An 18,367-nucleotide genomic window follows, 5' to 3' on the forward strand; every position below is an offset into this window, starting at 1 on the left:
CAAACTGTTTAAGCAGCAGAGCAGCACCTGAGACTTCTGCTAAAGTCCAGTGCAGAAACATAGCCTTGATGAAGCGAGGAGTCCACGAACTTGGAAGCCAATGTCAAGAAAAGCATCTTTAGAATATTTCCGTTATAAGGCCGACCACTTCATAAAGATGGTATTCCAGGGACATGGATTCCAAACCCACCATGGTAGATGGTGAAATTTGAATTAGTTTTAAAAATCATTTGTTATTTATTTGCTGACTGCTCATCCTTAATTGCCCTTCAACTGATTGGCAGTTAGGAGTCCAGTACATTGCTGTGGGTTTGCAGTCACTTAAAGGCCAGACTGGGCAAGGGTGGTAATTTCTTTCCAGGTAGGTTTTTAAGTCAATCAACAGTGGTTACATAGACTAACTTTTAATTCCAGATTTTTTAAAACTGAATTAAAATTTCACCATCAATCCTGATAAGTTTGGAACCGCAGAACACTACCTTATGATTCCAGATTACACAGACAGTGAATTTAAAGCTACTCTATCACTTCCACAGTGGAGCTTCTTTCAGGACAAAAGAAGCAATCACAATGACTCTCCCTTCCACAACACTCAGTCAACTTTGTTTCCATTGCTGCAGCCATGATCTTATTGAATGGGATGACTCAAGGAGCTAAATGGCTCCTTATCCATGTATTCTTTTATTTCCACATTTCTTTTATTCCACAGGTTTCAACATTGTCGACAAGCCCATCTTGTTAAATGCCTTTTGGATTTTCATATAAGCCACTTCAACCACATTCCATTCATTAATCCACTCTGTCTTTTTGTATTTTTAAAAATCTGAATCAATGTAGTTGAACACAGTTTCCCTTTAAAACCTGTATTGGCTTTTCATATTTAATACATGTCCTGCTGACCATCACTTTCTCCTGAATTATTATTTTGAAATGTTTTCATACTACCGAGGTTAACCATGTAATCACTAGGTATATCCTTACATCTTTTAAAGAATTAAGGGCAAGGGTGGCACGGTGGCTCAGTAGTTAGCACTGCTGCCTCACAGCACTTGGGACCCAAGTTTGATTCCAACCTCGGGTGACTGTCTGTGTGAAGTTTGCACATTCTCCCCGTGGGAGGATATTCCAGTTTCCTCCCACAGTTTAAAGATGTACAAGTTAGGTGGATTGGCCATGCTAAATTGCCCATAGTGTCCAGGGATATGTAGCCCATGTGCATTAGTCAGGGGTAAATATAGAGTAGGGGAATGGGTCTGGTTGGGATACTCTGTGGTGGTTGATGTGGACTTGTTGGGCCAAGTGGCCTGTTTCTACACTGTTGGGATTCTATGATGATTGCAATAAGTGTGATCATTTGGTGTTGCTGTATATAAGGAAGATTAGGGGCAATGCCCCTCACAATTTGTACCCTTACTTCCCATATTATTCTTGAATCCCACTCAGCTCTGGTCATTGTAGACTCCTAGAACAATTCACCACAAGAGGAGTCTGTTTAGGCCATCATGTCTTCAACAGCAAGTCAGCTTGTCCCAATCTCCTGCCTTTACCCTGTTGGGCTGCAATTTTGATTTGTTTTCAGATGATTATCTAATTCTTTTTTGAAAGCGTCAATTGAACCTGCTTCCAATCCTCAAGTGTTTCATTCTAAAGCCTAACCACTTGCTTCATGAAACAAATTGTCCTCATCTTTCTTTTGGCAAATCACATCAAATTGGCATCCTCTGGTTCTCAATCCTTCTGCTGACATGAAAAATTATCCTTATCTACTTCTTTTTGACCCCGGATAGAAATAAAGTGTCCTCAGTACAACACTTCCAGGAAAATAGTAACCCTTTGAAAATGCAATGCTGAGCCAAATGAATCAGTTTAGCTATGGCCCCAATTCATGTTGCTAACAGAAAACCTGAAGACACGTGCCCTCAATATCTTTTCCAACTGAAGCACTATTCTCAACTCCATTCACAAGCCTTCCCCCCATAACCCTTTGTCCCTTTACCAATCAAGAACCTATATATCGTTGTCTTAAATACATTCAACCACTTGGCCTCCACAGCCTCCTTTGGCAATACGTTCCACAAATTCATCACCCTCTGGCTGAAGAAATTCCTCCTCATCTCAGTTCTCAAGGTCTTCCCTTCACCCTGAGGCTGTGTCCTCAGGCCCTGGTCTCTCCTACTAGTGGAAACATCTTCTCCACATCCACTCCATCCAGACCTTTCAGTATTCTGTAAGTTTCCAAGAGATCCCTCCCTCATTCTTCTAAACTTCGCTGACCATCGACCCAGAGTTCTCATCGCTCCTCATATGACAAGCCTTTCAACCGCAGGATCATTCTTGTAAACCTCCCCTAGACCCCCTCAAGGCCAGCATATCCTTCCTTCATTATGGGGCCCTAAAGTCAGCTGCTCAATAATGCACGAGTGTAGATAGCTCACGAACCATCTGCATATCTGTTCAGGGCATTTCATTTTTTTTGTCTAAAAATGATATATAGGAATCTTTTGGTTTGGTATAATAATCGCAGTACAACCACTCAAAACCAGCACTGAATGCAAGGGAATGCATTTCTCTTTGAATGCAATGAGTACAGGATTGATTAACACCAATACTTCCTGGTTTGACTTTTTCCAGAGGGTGGCACAGTCATATCTTTAATGGACACCATTTAAAGAATATTAAATTGAAGAATTGCTGGAAACACTCAATTGGGAGTCTATTGTCGGACACATTTCTAATATTGACAAGGCCTTTTTCTCATTCAGGAACCCCTGTATTTTTTCAGTAACTTCCACATTTCATTTCCATCTCATAGACGTACACCTGTTACTATTGCTTGTTTCAAAGCTGGTCCATTACTTTCATCAACTTGCTACAAACAATAGACTGGCCATGTACCAGACCTATTGAATTCTGAATCTATAACCAGAGCTTGACATCATATTACATGGGAATATATAACTGAAATCAGTTATCTTTGTTGATTCAATGTATATTGACCTATAAGTGAAACGGTTCAGCCACTGTACCCCTGAACAATCTGCACTGTTACAGCTTGTGAGTTGCTTTTGCTGATTGAGGTATCGAGACACAATTTAATTTTTACTGAGTGCCAAATGTGACTGTGCTGCTACAGTCTGAGCACTTCTTTGAATATTATCGTGACTTGCCATGATGTGCATGTCCTACGAAAAATCTCCAGAGAGTTCAAGATGCTTTATAAACTCGCCATCCTTGGGCATTTCCAGGTGTCACTCGGAGAATAAAGGACTCCGTGAGGAATCACATCCGTAATGACCGAGAAATCATTACATTAAAGATACTGTTTGAAGATGTCGTGAATTTCATTGCCTCAAACGTCGGTGAGGGAAAAATGAGTTCCAGTCCATGGGGCACTGACACCAGTAGTGGGGTAAGTGGGACCTGTACTGCTGGGATGCTCTCCACACAAACGATGCTCAGGCTGATGTTCTTGCCTATGTTAAACTGAACAATAGGGGCAGAGTATCCAATAGAAGAAAATGTAATAACTAATGCCAAAGGGAAAGGAATTAATACGAGAAATGTTAAACAGTGCACAACAGGAAGGGATCGATAGTATGAACACAAGAGTCAACCAACAAATAAGGCTGGAATTTACAAAGAGAGTAAATGAGTAAATTGAAAGCTCTGTATCTGAATGTGTGTCACAGTCGAAACAAGTGAACTGAGAGTGCAAGTAGAAATGAATAATACAATTTGGTAGCTATTATGGAGATATGGCTGGTGAATTCGAATCTTGATGAGATGATCGGTAATGATGTTATTCGCACAATGGCGAGGGCTGACCTCAGTTCAGGAAATCAAGAGGTGGAAACATTTGGGCAGAAACGAGAAATTATAAAGGCCAGAAGCCACTGGTGGGTGTGATGTACAAGACCCTAACAATATCCACGCTGCAGGGTGGAGTATAGAAGAAGCAAAATGACAGCCTTCAGGAAAGGCAGCACAATAGTCAATGGGAGATTTTAATCAACATATTGACTGGAAAGTTAGATGAGCAAATGTAGCCGAAATGATGAGTTCATAGAATGTTGTCAGGATAGTTTCTTAGAACAGTATGTTCTGAATCCACCAAAGAACAGGCTTTACTAAACCTGGTATCATGTAATGACAGAAGATTAATTAATGACCTCATAGTGAAGGCACCCAAATGTGGTTGAATTTTACTCGCAGTTTGAGAGAGGGAGGAATGGGTCTGAAATTATTTTTAAAAAGCATTAAATAAGGATAATTACGAGGGCTTGAAAGCAGAGCTGGGTAAAGTGAATCGGCAAATTAGGTTAAAGAAAAGGTCGATAGAAATGCAGTGGCAGATATTGAAGGGGACATTTCAGAATACAAAGGGTAGATACATTACAATAAATAAGGAATATTCTCAGGTATGGATTCACCATCACGGTTAACTAGAAATGCTAAAGAAAGGATCAAACTAAAAGAAAACGCATAAAATAGTGCAAAGAGGGGTGGCAGATTAATGATTGGATGGAATATAAAAACAGTAAAAAGCTAGCCAATAATATATTATATGTAGATAGTAAAAGTTTCAATAAATATTTAAAGAAGAGAAGAGTTAACAAAATGAGTGCTGGTCCTATAGAATGTAAAGCTGGAGAGTCAATATGGAAACTAAGGAAAAGGAAGATGAATTGAGCTGGTATTTTGCATCAGTCTTCACTAGAGAGGACACAAATTATCCTCACCAAGCAACAATAAATCCGAAGGAAGGAACTCAGGAAAATTACAAACACCAGGGAGGTGGTGCTGAGTACATTGTTGGAGATGCAGGCTGGTAAATGCTCAGGTTCAGATGGACTTCATCTTAGAGCCTGAGAAGAAATGACAAGTGAGATCGTTGATGCATTAGTTTAAATTTTCTGGAACTCTCTAGATTCAGAAAGATAGTAAATGTAACCCCTTTATTCAAAAAAGGGAGAGAGAGACAGAAGCAGTAAACCTGCAGGCCAGATAGTTTAATATTAAAAATGCTATAGCAGGTCACTTAGTTAGGTTCAAGGTAATCAGACAGACTCAACAAGGTTTATGAAAAAGAAATCATGTTTGACCACTCGAGTGAAATTAATTGAGGAGGTAACCCATACTGTAGATAAAACTAAATGGTGGATGTCCTGTACTTAGATTTATAGAAAGCATTTATTAAGGTGACACACCAAGAGTTAACGCAGAAAATAAAGTGTCATGCTGTGGAAAGAGCACATTGACACGGACAGATGATTAGATGGTTGAAAGGCAACAGAATGTAGGTGTAAATGGGACTTTTTCAGCTTGGCAGATGTAATGATGTAATGGGTAGCGTCACAGTGAACAGTTCTGGGACCTCTAGGAGAAAATGAGGACTGCAGATGCTGGAGATCAGAGCTGAAAATGTGTTGCTGGAAAAGCGCAGCAGGTCAGGCAGCATCCAAGGAGCAGGAGAATCGACGTTTTGGGCATGAGCCGAAAGGAGGGCTCATGCCCGAAACGTCGATTCTCCTGCTCCTTGGATGCTGCCTGACCTGCTGCGCTTTTCCAGCAACACATTTTCAATTCTGGGACCTCAACTGCTTATAATTTATATAAGTGACTTAAACAAAGAGATTGATTGTACAGTTACTGAATTTGCTAAAAACACAAATATAGCTATGAAAGTAAGTTGGGAAGAAGACACAAGGAGGTTACAGAAAGATATAGATAGCTTATGTAAGTGGGCAAATATGTGGTCAAGGGTGTCTCATGTAGGAAGATGTGAAGTTGTTTATTTGGCAGGAAAAATAAAAACAAGCATATTATCAGAATGATGAGAGCTCTGGGATACACAGAGATTTGGGTATCCTTGTGCATTAATCATAAAAGGTTAGTATGCAGGCACAGCAAGTAATTAAGAAAACTGATAGATAGTTATCATTTACTGAGAGGAGAATTGAATACAAAAAATGGGGAGGTCATGCTTCAGTTATACAGGACACTGGTAAGACGACATCTGGAGGACTGTGCACAGTATTGGTTACTTTATTTAAGGAAGGATTTAAATTTATTCAGACAAAATTTACCAGATTAGCACCTGGAATTAGTGTGGTGGCTATTTGGAAACATTGGACAGGTTGGGTTTGTATCCCTTGGTGTTCAGAAGAATAAGGTGACTTTACTGAAAATATAAAATCCTGAAAGATTTTGACAGGGTAGATGTGAAGAGGATGTTTCCTGTCATGACAGAATGTAGGGGTGAAAATGTGTTGCTGGAAAAGCGCAGCAGGTCAGGCAGCATCCAAGGAGCAGGAGAATCGACGTTTCGGGCATAAGCCCTTCCTGAAGAACTTCCTACATTGTACGTCCAAAATAGTACTTAACTAGCAGGAATGAACTTGAGGAAGTCCTGAGGCCATAACAGGTGCATTATACTATAAAAATATGCTGTTTTCAGAGAATCTGTACTGTGTGGAAACAGGCCCAACAAATCCACACCGACCTTCACCCAGACCTATTCCCCTATTACTTTACATCACCCCTTACTAACACACCCAACCTACACATCTAACCTACACATCCCTGAACACTGGAGCACCCGGGGGAAACCCACATAGACATGGGGAGAATGTGCAAACCCCACAGACAGTTGCCCGAGTCTAGAATCAAACCCAGATCTCTGGTGCTGTGAGGCAGCAGTGCTAACCACTGAACCTCTGTGCTTTTGCCTGAAACGTCAATTTTCCTGCTCCTCGGATGCTGCCTGACTGGCTGTGCTTTTCTAGCACTACTCTAATGTCGACTCTGATTTCCAGCATCTGCAGTCCTCACTTTTTGCCATCGTGAGGCAGCAGTGCTAACCACTGAGCCACCATGCTGCTCTTTGTCACTTTGTCATTCACCTATGCATTTGCAAATAAATTAATGCTAAATAAAGATTTTTAGTTTGCTTATGTTTTATGAGAAGTTTAATCAAGATCTTCTTAACCTGCTGAAGCATGTAGAAGCTGCAGAAGGCTCCTAGTGGCAATGAAACCGAATTAACCAGACATTCATCTCATTGCTATCTATGGGAATCTTGTTGAAAGTAATTAATTGATCACACTCACCCACAGAACAACCTCAAATGTGTTCACTTGACTGTGCTTTGGAACATCCTCAGACCATAAAAAGCAATTCCCCTATTTTGACAAATTGGTGCAGGGAATGCTATCCTACAGTGCAGCAATGCAGAAGGAGGTGAATACCAGAGTCCTCTCAGTTATGTCTCATTGTGAGTTTCTTGAGCATTGTTGGAGCCACATATATTCAGACAAGTGGCAAATATTTCATTATAATGCTGAGCTCTACAGTCCAGGATTTCCTGGAAATTCTCAGTACAACAACAGTGTAGGAGTAGCATTATACTGTGTTTTACACCATAATTATGCTGAAAGATCAACATGTCTTTGATGGTTTATGCAGGGACAAAACCAGTGAAACATTCTGGTGCTCACTAACATTGCTTTGATGTCAGGCTTTCAACATTTATGCTGGTAAAATGCTATTGTCAGTTGTACACAAAGTGATTTGGTGCACTAGATTTCAGAATAATCTGATATCGCTGAAACAGAAACATGCTGCAGCTGGATTGTGATTTTCTTCGTGATTCAACATTTTATGCAAACGCCAATCCTGTACTTTACCACGGTGTCAGCAGGCTCAGCCCCTCTGAGGTTTTCAGATTGCTGTACCTGGTGGTAGCCAGAAGGGATGACCAGCAAGAATGGTCTTTCCAGTTCCAGCATCACCATGACAATGGAGAAAGATGAAGATATGCCATTCAGCCCTTGTGACTGTTCGGCCATTTAATCCAATCCTAGTCAAATCAGTTTCTCACTTCCATTTGGCTCCAAATTTCTCAGTCCTCCTACCTCACAAAATTAAAGGCTACCAAAACCTGCGAACGATCGGGGCAGGAGGTTTTCAGATTTACACACTATGCTGATATACCACTACTGGAGGAGGTGAAATTGTAATTGTTTTAAACCAGTTTGGATTACATACCAGTGCAGGCAAACATGATCTGCTGAATCAACACAGGATATGCTGGAAATTTTGAAAAACATGAGGATAGATAAGACCCCTGGGCCAGACAGGATATACCCAAGGTTAATACTGGAAGTAGGGGAAGAGATTGCTGCGCCTTTGGTGACAATCTTTGCCTCCTCACTGTCCACTGGAGAGGTGCCAGATGATTGGAGAGTAGTGAATATTATTCCCTTGTTCAAGAAAAGGAATGGGGATAACCCTGGGAATTACAGACCAGTCAGTCTTATGTTGGTGGTGGGCAAATTATTAGAGAGGATTCTGACAGACAGGATTTATGATTATTTGGAAAACCATAGTTTGATTAGAGAGTGTCAGCATGGTGTTGTGAGGGGCAGGTCATACATCACAAGCCATATTGAATTCTTTGAGGATGTGACAAACACATGGGTGGGTGGCACCCCCGTGTGGGTGGCATGGCGGCACAGTGGTTAGCACTGCTGCCTCACAGTGCCTGAGACCCGGGTTCATTTCCCGACTCAGCCGACTGTCTGTGTGGAGTTTGCACGTTCTCCCCGTGTCTGCGTGGGTTTCCTCCGGGTGCTCCGGTTTCCTCCCACAGTCCAAAGATGTGTGGGTCAGGTGAATTGGCCATGCTAAATTGCCTGCAGTGTTAGGTAAGGGGTAAATGTAGGGGTATGGGTGGGTTACGCTTCGGCGGGTCGGTGTGGACTTGTTGAGCCGAAGGGCCTGTTTCCACACTGTAAGTAATCTAATCTAATCTAATCTAAACACATTGTTGAAGATAGAGCAGTAGATGTGGTGTACTTCGATTTTAGCAAGGTGTTTGATAAAGTTCCTCATGGTAGGTTCATTCAGAAAGTAAGGAGGTGTGGGATACAGGGAAATCTGGCTGTCTGAATACAGAATTGGCTGGGCCATAGATGACAGACGGTGGTAGTTAATGGAAAGTATTCAGGCTGGAGCTCCGTGACCAGTGGTGTTCCGCAGGGATCAGTTCTGGGACCTCAGCTCTTTGTGAGTTTTATAAATGTCTTGAATGAGGAAGTGGAAGGGTGGGTTTCTAAGTTTGTCAATGACATGAAGGTTGGTGGAGATGTGGATAGTGTGGAGGGCTTTTGTAGGTTGCAATAGGAAATTGACAAGATGCAGAGCTGGGCTGAGAAGTGCCAGATGGTGTTCAACCTGGAAAAGTGTGAAGTGATTCCCTTTAGAAGGCCGAATTTGAATGCAGATTGCAGGAATAAAGGCAGGATTCTTGGCATTGTGGAGGAATAGAGAGATCTGGGGTCCATGTCCATAGATACCTCAAAGTTGCCACCCAAGTTGATAGAGTTGTTAAGCAGGTATATGGTGTGTTAGCTCTCATTAACAGGAGAATTGAGTTTAAGCGCCATGAGGTTATGCTGCAGCTCTATAAAGCACTGGTTAGACTACACTTGGAATATTGTATTCAGTTCTGGTCGCCTCATTATAGGAAGGATATGGAAGGTGTAGGGAGTGTGCAGAGGTGATTTATCATGATGTTGCCTGAACTGGAGGGCAGGTCTTATTAAGAAGGGTTCAGGGAGCTCAGGCTTTTCTTATTGGAACAAAGAACGATGAGGTGACTTGATAGAGGTGTACAAGATGACGAGAGGTGTAGATAGAATGGATAGCCAGAGGCTAGTTCCCAGGACAGAAATAGCTATCATGAGGTAGCATACCTTTAAGGTGATTGGCGGAAGGTTTCAGGGCATGTCAGAGGTCAATTCTTTACACAGAGAGTTGAGGGCACGTGGAATGCACTGTAGAGGTGGCACTAGAGTCAGATACATTAGGGACATTTAAGCAACTCTTGGGTGGGCACATGGATGATAGTAAAATGATGGATATGTAGATTAGTTCGATCTTAGAGTTGGATAAAAGGTCGGCACAACATCAAGGGTCAAAGGGCCTGTATTGTACTGTTCTATGTTCAATGTACCTAATGTCAAGGTTAACGTCAAGATTTATCAAAGATTACAATCCGGCAAAGCGCAGGCTTCTTCACTGCACCATGTTAGGGTCACTGCAGCTTTAAAATCATCATCAATGCTACTCCAAAAAGAGTCTTTTGTAGAAAGAAAGATTCTTTGGATTTGAGCAACACTCATAAGGTTCATAATTGCCTTGATATAAGTATAAGACTTGCTAAGGCAGAGAATAGTCAACTACATTGCAAAAAAAACTTGGATATCATGTTTTTAATCATGCACACAATGTCTCAAAGGCTCTTCCACCATTAAAAATACTATTTTTAAGTATTGTCATGACTACAATGTCGGAAACACAACAGCTAATTTCCATACAGGGAACTGGGGAAAGGCCAATCATTGAGACCAACTTCAAACCTTCAAACTATATCCTGCAATTTTGTTACGTCACTCACTGCATTTTCTAGTTTGTATGAATGGTCAGATTTAACTCTTATTGTGAAAATATAATTTACTTTGTGGATACAGTGTCTTGTTTATGCTCAATAAGATTTCACACCTAATATTGAGCTTCATATCTGATTATCTTGGACATCGATACCAATATGATAATGTGAAATGATGATAATGGCCAGATGACCTATTTTTGTGTTGTCAGATTGGTTACGAATGGAAGATTTCCTTCCCTAAAGAACATTACTGAACTATTTGGGTTTTCAACAATCTGAGAGCACTTTAGTCACTGTATTCCAATGTCTCTGACAGGTTAACATTGTTGCAATTTATCTCTGTGTCTAATTTCCATAATATTGACTTTTTTAAAATTTGCCTGGCTAGGTTTGTGAATCATTACCCAGGAGATAAAACAACAAAAAAAAGTATACTTGGAAATGAATGTACTGGTTATACTGGAACGTCAGTTTGAGGTATACGAGTTGAACCAATTTATTGGTGTTTCTTACTGGCTAGTTGGGCGAAACAGTAGAAGTATTATAAATGATCATTCACTTTTTGCAACATGACAGGCGATGGTCAGTGCTAAACAAGTGTGGATTCAGTGGGTTCTTACCATGAGGCCATCTTCCATTTCAATTTTTAAAATCTTTACATTGTAACTTTAAATCCAGGGTACAACTGGAATTTAACATTGGCATTTGAGCTTCTCTGAATGGACAGGTTAACCCAAGGAAGGGTGAGAAAACTAAACTGGTGCTAGGACACGGCCCACAAAAGAATGTTTCCTCATGAGTCAGCAATGGAGCGACATCACCATCAATGTAATGATGGACTGCTCAATCAGGAAGATGGAATGCAGTGAAGAAGAGCTTATAAATTCTTTTTCATAAACACGTTTGATTAGTTGTATTTCTGTTATGGATAGGTGTAAAGTGGCTAATTTGTTGCAACATATTTAAGGTTATGATAATACTCCTAAGGAATAATTGACATCTATAATTTTGGAGCCACCTTCCTACATCCTCTTACATCATTGCACAAACATTTGAAAAGGCTTTGGCAAAACTGTGACCAGACTTTCAGCATTGCAATACTTGTGGTGAGGCATGAGTATTACAAATATTTAACTTTAGCCCTATAAGTGCAATCTGAGAGGTTTGGTTCTGACAGGTTATCATCAGACACAAACTTGTAGGATTCAGCAACTTCCCACCTTCAGTTGTATTAATAAGCAAGACACTGACATGCAATGAGCTTCATGACCTGCAGAGGGAGAACTCGAATCAGGACAACAAATGGACATTGAATAATAGAGGTGCATGTACTGATGTTAACATACGATACAGTGTATTATAATATAGCAACAAAATCCTACTAAACAAAAGCTTCCTCAAGAGTGCCTTACAATCAAAAGCAGATTATTCAATCACTTTGTTCATTATTGTTCATGGCACCTTTTTGTTTGCAAAATGGCTGCTACATTTTTCAAGTCAGGTAACAGCAGTGCAAATTATTTTATCCTGTAATGCAATTTATCCTGTAAGATCTTTGACAGCTATAATAAGTGTTATATGTATCAATATAGACATTCTTTAAGTTCTCTTGAGTTCATCGAGTCGAAGGGAAACAGGCCCTTCTGCCCAATTTGCCCATGCCGTCCCATTGTCATCTTCTGCAAGGTTACCATCAGCAGCAGCTACCACCAGATTTACAGTGATCGACACATGTCTACTACAGATAATGAAATGATCATTGAGATTAGATTTTCATTTCACTACTAATTTTCTGATAGGTGCCACAATTACTACAGCACTGCTTCCACCCTCTGTAAGGTTTTAGCCAACCTCAGCCTTTAGAAAGGACAGTCTCAATTTAATCATCCTTTACCTGAGCACCAACTGACATATCCATTCAAATAGATATTATTCTATGGCGATATCTGATCTTTAGAGATCCCTACTGCTGTGAATGTACATAGTGTTTTGCTATTCGTCCATGGGATGTTGTTGTCACTGATTTAACATTTATTGACTATCCCTACTTAAGGATCAACCACATTGTTGTGGGTTTGGAGTCACATGTAGACCAGACCAGATTAGAAGAGCAGATTTCCCTCTCTGAAGGTCATTAATGAACCAGGTGGGTTTTTACAGCAATGTCAATGCAGTATCCATTAGACTAGCTTGAAATACTGCCTTGGTGGGAATTGTACAGATGTCCCCAGACTACTAGCCTGTAGTTCTGGATTACTAATCCAGTGGCAAAACATTACACTACCCCCTTCCCTTGGTATCCATCAACAAACAACTTTTCTAAAGAAGAATCTTTCAAAAGAAACACTAAGGAAAATCTCATCTGCTTCTCTTGGGTGGTGGCATAAGATCTCATGCCTTGATTTGAAGAGCAGAAGTTCCTTAGTGACGTGACAGCAATTTGCTCTCAAACAAATCCACCAAATAGAAAGCAGCTGATAATGGGTATCCTTTGTGTTTTGAATTCTCATGTATTCAAATTAACTTCCTGTTTGCCTATATAATAACACTCCACTTAAAATATAATTACTTGGATATCAAAGGTTTTGGGACAGCTGAAACAAATATAATTTCTTTATCAGGAAAGTACAGTCAGTAAAATATTAAAACCAACTTCAGACTTTTAAATCATTCCCTGCAATTTTGTTACACCACTGGTTGCATTTTCTAGTTTGAATCAATGGTCACATCTGATGCTTAATGTGAAGGTATGGCTTACATTGTGGATACAGCTGAAAATGTGTTGCTGGTTAAAGCGCAGCAGACCAGGCAGCATCCAAGGAGCAGGAAATTCGACGTTTCGGGCATAAGCCCTTCATCAGGAATGGGATGGAGGTCGAATTTCCTGCTCCTTGGATGCTGCCTGACCTGCTGCGCTTTAACCAGCAATACATTTTCAGCTCTGATCTCCAGCATCTGCAGACCTCACTTTTTACTCGTACATTATGAATACAGGCATGTTGTTTACAAGACTTCAGTTCCAATATTGAACTTCATATATGATTATCTTGGGGATTTGGATTACATAATTTTTTATGCACTTATCCTTTCATTTACCTTTTTAATTTTATTAATATTAATATGATGTGATGATAAAATTTCAATAATGTTTCTGAAATATTACAAAAAAGATTTCTGAGGCTAAGCAAACAAAGTGAAGTCTTGTGCAGAATGAGATTTCATACTAACACTCAGTAAAAGCTCATCAATAGCATTGAACCTTTAGTGGGTGTGATATCATGTGGAGTTACTCACACAATTTGAAAAAAAAACAACTTAGGGAATTCATGCACCGACTCCTTTGTTCATCCTATCGCCTTCCCTGATCACTTCTCAGCCTTTGACTCAGACCAAGTGCAAGCTTGGAATTGTGAGTCATCAGAAGACTGCAAGGTGTTCTCTGGATTGTGATTGGACATTGGAGGGTCATCAGTTGAGTTGAGCTGCTTTTGGTGGATCTTGATACTAGCTTCAACATTACACCAATTCAATGTCCAGCCAATCAGAGCTATCATCTCTACAAGCTCTGCCTGTGAGATCCTTTATGAATGCCCGATCTCTCAGCCACACCGCCTGCTGCCCTCGAAGCGACTGTCACACACCTCCTTCTGGAATGTGCCTATGCAGAAGAAGTCTTGAGAGGAATTCAGTGGTGTTTGTCGAGGTTCGTTCCGAGCAGCACCGTGACGCGGGATTCTGTGCACTACGGTCTGTTCCTCGTGATGCACACCGAGACGAACATCAACTGTGCCTGGAAGATCATCAACTTGGTGAAGGACGCTCTCTGGGCGGTCTGAAACCTGTTGATCTTCCAGCTGAAGGAGTTGACCCCGACTGAATGTTGCAGACTGGCACATTCCAAGGTCCAGGACTACATGTTGAGGGACGCGCTGAAGCTTGGGGCAGCTGCCGCCAAGGGGCGGTGGGGAAAGACCACTGTGTAACATCTGCCTGCCTAAGCACAGGGGGCCGATGCAGTAAGGGGGGTCTACTGACCCCCCTGCTAAACATGTGGATAGTAGTTGTACAGACCTGTATAAATGAATGATTACTCTGTCTCTGTATGCCAAGAAATGGAATGTTTACATATGTATGGCATGACCAATTGTACTGATCAAAATATTTTATGAATAAAGTACATTTTTGAAATTAAAAAAAATCTTCCTGAGTAGTCTTCATAATGCAGGGCTCTGTGCTGTACAGTCTATTCCCTGGGGTGCATGCTGAGACAAATGTTGACTGTGTCTTCAGGATCATTGACTCAGTGAAAGACACTTGAGACCTGCCTGAAACTTGTTGGTCTTCCTGAGTTGACCTTGTCCAAATGCTGCTGACCGGCACATTCCAAGGTCCAGGGCAATGTGCTGAGGGACACACTAAAGCTTGAGGCAGTTGCTGCCATGGCAAAGGCCACCGTAAAAGCACTTTCTGCCTAAATACAATGAAAGTGTGTTCTTCAGTTATCCCCCTACCTTGTTGTCTCAAAATGTATGTAAATAGCATCCAGCATGAGTTGGTTCTTTACAACTGCAGAGAATGTCAAACTCCAATGTTTGTTTGTTCTTTGTATGCAAAGATAGTACAGAACCACTTTAAAAAATCATTTTTATGTACATGCACAGCTATTAAAGTATATTTTTGCAAGAAAAAAAAGTCAATCTCTCTGGTCACACCCGGTCGAACTGTGCTGCAATGTATTTAGCCCTGTCATTCTTGAATTTCTGTTGCCATTGGGGTGAACTTGGTCTATAAGCCATTGTGATGGCTATGCTGCTGTGATCTGGTCATACCACCACATTACAATGGTTCAGCCTCAAGTTTGTAAATGATATCCAGGTTGGGGCTCCCCCACCAGAGGACTCCTGGTGCTTATTGACCTACACTGGCACCCAATCTGTCAGTGCCGCAGTACTGAAATCTTCATCCTTGTCTTCATTGCTTTACCCCTCTGTCAGTTTCTGCAGCCTGACATCCCTTGAGGCCTGGCCGCTCAAGCATCCCATCTCCACCATTGGGTGGCCACACTGCCTTCTACCTTGACTGTAAGATCTGGAATTCCTTTAACATTGCCTAGCTTTCTCTATCTCTGTAACCAATCTGCCTATCCTAACATCTCTATATGATTCTGCATCAAATGTTATTTCCTGTGAGGCACTTTAAGTCATTTTACTTTGTTAAAATCTCGATACGGTAATCCTCCCAAACCCATGGGGGATATGTTCCGACACCTACCGTGGAAGCTCAAAACTGCAGATAGGGGCGAACCCATTCAATTAAATAGGAAATATACCTTCCCAGCAGCCTCCTGGTCCCTGGTTCCAGAACATTCCCAATAATATGTTCAGTACGCAGTAAACCGCGAGTAACTGAAACATACGGGGAGTCACCCTGGACAACTGTGTGATGATAATACAGCAATAGGGGTAGCATTAGACCCAATCCAGGGCTCCTGAGTCAGCGGCTCATACAGTCAGTTGCTGTGCCAGGAGTAAGGCACAAGGTTAGCAACAGATATGACAAGTTTGTTAGTGGAGATCAATTAAATGAGTAGTTGAGTATCAGTCTACAACTGATCCTTTCAGACCATCATTGTTTTAGACTCCAATTCGGAGATTTCAGAACGTAATACAAGCTGCCATACCAGTGCACTACAGAAAGACTGCTGTACTGTTGGAGGTGCGGTATTTTAGATGTCCACTAAATCACAACATGTTTGCCCTTGTTCTTATCAGATTCAATAAAGTGGAGCTGCATTGACAGACTTATCATCACATGGCATATTTTAAACATTCGGAAGAAGAGCTTAGAAGAAGGGGGATTCTAATAGAAACCTATACAACTCTAACAGAATTCATGTTCCCAATGACTGGGGAGTCCAGACAAGGGGTCACAGTCTAAGGGTATGGTGTAGGCCATTTAGGACTGAGATGAGGAGAAATTTCTTCACCCACAGAATGGTGATCCTGAGGAATTTGCTGCCACAGGAAGCAGTTGAAGCCAAAATATTGAATATGTTTTCAGTGAGGAGTCAGATATAGTCCTTAGGGCTAAAGGAATGAAAGGGTATGTGGAGAAAGCGGGAACTGGGTGCTGAGTTAGATGATCAGATTCAATGGTGAAGCAGGTTCTGAGGGCATAATGGCCTACTCCTGCTCTTGTTTTCCATGTGTCTATGTAAATGATTACATTTTATCCCATTCTCAGGGTCCCACACTGTGGAAAATGTTTTCAGTAACAGCTTTGTCTGGGACTGTGGTGAGTTTCTAGCCCTCCCAACTTGTCCACCTGGGGTACATAGCTCTTCTATTCACTGCCTTGATAGAAGTCATGAGGAGGTGAATGGAAAAGCGAGGAGGGTGATGGTGTTCATTGCTATGTTTAACATCACTGTAATAAACCAGTATTCATTTGAGTTGTTCCCTGTGTCTGTTATTTTAAGACCTTTTTTTAAAAAGTATCCATGGAGGAGTAGTTACACACAGTGTTGTGTTTTCTTCTGGAATATTGATTAGAATCCACTGACATGGTTGACTCTGACACCTCCCTGATGCTGTGGCTAAAATTATATATTTATTCAGGCAGTTTCTAAACTCTCAAATTTATCATTTTATACATTCACTTCATTGGGAAAACAAACCTTGCAATAATACTTATGGTTTTATATACAAGTTGTGAAATCAAAGGAACTTCTAAAAGAGGGAAATTGAAACAGAGAGAAAAAAATTGCCTGAAAATAATGTGAAGTGACAGTTGAGAAAGCCAGACTAACATCTGAAGTTTAAAATGCTTCAATCAGACCACTCCCACTGCGATTTTTATAAATATTTCTACAAATACTTGAATGCTGCTTTATTTTTTAAAGAAAACAGATTGGCCTTTCCTAATACAATTGCATTTTTTTCTAGCAGTTATTTTTAACAAATTCAATATCACATATTGACAAACAGGTACTTTACCAGCTGTACGGATTGCACATGGTTCAACTGAATGACAAAAAGATAGTTGCCGAGGTAATGATCTCTTCCCCTTGCATCAATTCTCGATGAGTAATTTCACAAAAACCTTTTCCTCATTTTTCACCCTTTGACTCAATGCGTCTTCCCACCATCATCATCATCTGATATCGAATGATGATTAAAACTGTATTTGAACTTCCTTGTGGCTACATGTCTGAATTCCCTATGCACTATGATGCCTTAGGAACATGGAACATTTTCAGCTAAATCTTTGTCTTCCTGCCTGAAACCAGGAACCAACAAAATTTAGTCACAAAAGACTGAATCTTACTTGTTTTGGCTTAGCTCAAATTGAGTTAGTTTTTTTATTTGGAGGACTTATTGCCATGAGGCCTAGCAAGATTTCTTGTATCTTACCAAAAGAGTCTCATTAATTATCTTACCAAGCACTGACATTCCTCATGAATGATTCCATCTCCAGTATCCCTGGCTCCTGTGCCATCTTTAAAAGGTCGCTGTGCACGGCGCTGACATTTCAAAGCTAGGCTGCTTGGCCATAGACAGAATCTGAACATGTTGAAGAAAGGGAAGATGGCATCACAATTTTCCAGCAGGAACCTGGAAGTCGTGCTCAAGGGGGGCAGTGAAAAGAAGAGAAGTCTTCTTCCTGGAGGATCAGCAGAGGAGGGCATATCATCAGACTCTGGCATTTGCTCTCAGGTTGCTATCCAGCTGGGTGCCAACTGGCAGAGAACATCAGTAACTTTCTCTATTGCACCAATGTAAGTGCCACACTCTTTTTTCTCAAGTATGTGGGTAGTTGGCATTCATGTTGGAACTTGGTTATCATCAATAAAACACAAAACACTTCCTAACTTTAATCACTGTTGAAAGAAAGTGGAACTTCTTAATGCTGACC

Source organism: Hemiscyllium ocellatum, chromosome 17, assembly GCF_020745735.1.
Source record: "Hemiscyllium ocellatum isolate sHemOce1 chromosome 17, sHemOce1.pat.X.cur, whole genome shotgun sequence".
Classification (NCBI taxonomy): Eukaryota; Metazoa; Chordata; class Chondrichthyes; order Orectolobiformes; family Hemiscylliidae; genus Hemiscyllium; species Hemiscyllium ocellatum.